Here is a 2,558-nt window from a genome sequence, read left to right on the forward strand (position 1 = left end):
GTGCGCGCCCCGCCCGCCGACCTCACTTCCGCCGCGCGCCCCGCCCTCCGCCGGGCCCGCCCCCCGGGGCCGGGTCCCCGCACGCCGACCCACGGACGCCTGGGGTCTCCGCGCTCGCTCTGGGGGCGCAGAGCGTGCTCAGGGCCGGGCGGCGCGCGCACCTGCGGGCCTGCGTGTATTCGCGCGTGCGTGTGTATATGAGTGGGTGTGCGTGTGTAGGCCATTGTAGTCGCAAGCAGTTGTAATAATTCACTCTGCCCACTTTTCCCCAGTGCTATCACTTTGCAAAACTTTGCAAAAAAAAAAAAAGTATACTCTCACAACCAGAATACTGACTTTTATACAATCCACCGATCTTATTCAGACTTCCCCCGTTTCATTTGTCCTCGTTTGCATGTGAGAATTAAGTTCTATCCAATATTATCGCTTGTGTAGGGGCGTGTATCCACCACCAGAGTCCAGATAGAAAACATTCCTTCACACACGGACCCCTCCCTGTAGCCCTTTTATTACCAAACCCACAAGCCCTCACCATCACCAATCTTTCCTTTATTTCTGAAATTCTATTTCAAAATATATTTGTACGCAGGAATCATACAGTACGAGATTAGGGGGAACTGGCTTTTTTCACTCAGCATAATTTCCTGGCGATTCATGTCTTGCTTTTTAACACCCAAGTTTCCACTCGGGAAGTAACTTTTTTTCATCATCCCAACAGCAAATCTAAAGTCCCGTTACAAAGACAGCCAGGGGTTCCCCCAAGGCTTTGCTAGAAGACATCTTTTCACATGCACAACAGATTGCTTAAAAAAGGAAAGATATTTTTCCACCTTTGGGAGAAAAAAAATTCCCAGAGTGAATGTACTGAGCTCTTGGAAAGATATCTGGGTCAGAGGTCGAGAAGAGTAATCACAAACTTCCACGCCCCCAAACAACTCATTCCTGTAGGTCTGTAGGTGAGGGAAGGGTTATTTTTGGACAGATGAGATGAATAATGGGGGCAGGATGGGGAAGACAAAGGAGGGAGCATTTTAAGGACATTAACTGTGTTTTTGTCTTAGTCACCTGAATAGAGAGGCTGATGCTAGCTGGCGTATGGAAGACTGTGACCGCTGCTACACAGCTTCCCTTCCACGGGGCACATGATAATCTTATTTTACAGCCAGTAATTGAGCCCCATTTCTGCTTTGTAAACAGCCCACTGCCTCCCGTCCCCCCCTGGGGCTTCTCTTTGGAGAGGGCTCACAGGTGGGAACATGACCGTGCTTGCTCCAGGCCCTCTTAAGAAGGGCAAGCAGCCACATCCTTTCCCACATCATCCTGAAATCAAAATTAATCTCCTTGAGCCCGGAATGGCAAGTGGTTATTTCAAGCTTGTCGGTGGCAAAGGTAACTAACATTTAAGCTAACATTTAAAAAAAATAATTGGGATTTTGAATCTATAAAGATAACTTGAAAGTAAACATAGTCATTATTTTAGTGGGAAAAAAATGAATTGACTAGAACGTGAGTCATTGGCACTGTTTCCGGGGTTCTGCTGGAGGGATCTCTCTTAGACTCCGTGAAGATTTCTCGTCTCACCTGCGTGCAGTTTAGCAGCCCAGGTGACTAACAGTCCACCCAGGTCCAGTAATAAAACACACCAATTTCATTTATTTAATCATCTGCTTGCTTCACTCGACAAATATTTATGAAGCGTCTGCTGCAGGCTGGGGGCTGGGCTCCTGGGCCAAGGGACCAGAGCTCACGAAGCCTGTTACAGCCAGTCCCCAGCAGCAAGTGGAGGGGGTGCAGAGATGGCAGGGGATGCTGGGTGGCCTGGCCGGGCTCCTCCTCAGACTTGGCTGTGTTCCTTACGGGGGCACTCCGCCCACTCTGAGGGGCTCCATCCTTGAATCTGTAAAAGGCAAACCAACTTCCTTGTAGGAACTGTGAAGACACAGAGGTTCTAGAACCTCCGGGATTACGAGAGAGCAATCGTTATTTGTGTTCATGGCTATCGATCTTTGCCAGTTAAGGTTGGCATTTCCAAGTATAAAAGTAACTTCTAGTATCCATTTTTTTAATGATTATTTTAGCGTTGTTTATTTTATGACAGAGGAGATAAACCTTTGTGGTTACTCCTTGGCCATCCAAGAAACCCCAAAGATAGTTTAAATGTTCAAGACATCTTACTCTTTTCGACAGAGAAAATTTGGTCTGACATTAAGATAGGAGACTAACGAGTCTAAAGGGAAGAAAATATTTGCAGTCTTATTCTGTGAAAATATTTAACAGAAATACAATAGCAAGTAACAGTGACAAACTAGCAGCACAGATTTAAAATGAACACCGGAGCAAATTGTTTTGTTAAAATGATTTAAATCATTTAAAAGGCACAAAATATAAAGATCCATCTTTTTTGAACTGTAGGTATTTTATCACTTGTAAACTTTGAAAAAAATAAATCCTAACACACCATTTTACATATGAGCGTGTCTCTGCTCCGTGAGCATTTGCAAATTGATATTTAATGCTTTCAATGTTAGTTTTAAAATACAACAAACCTATATAATAAA

This window comes from Equus quagga, chromosome 21 (assembly GCF_021613505.1).
Source record: "Equus quagga isolate Etosha38 chromosome 21, UCLA_HA_Equagga_1.0, whole genome shotgun sequence".
Taxonomy (NCBI): domain Eukaryota; kingdom Metazoa; phylum Chordata; class Mammalia; order Perissodactyla; family Equidae; genus Equus; species Equus quagga.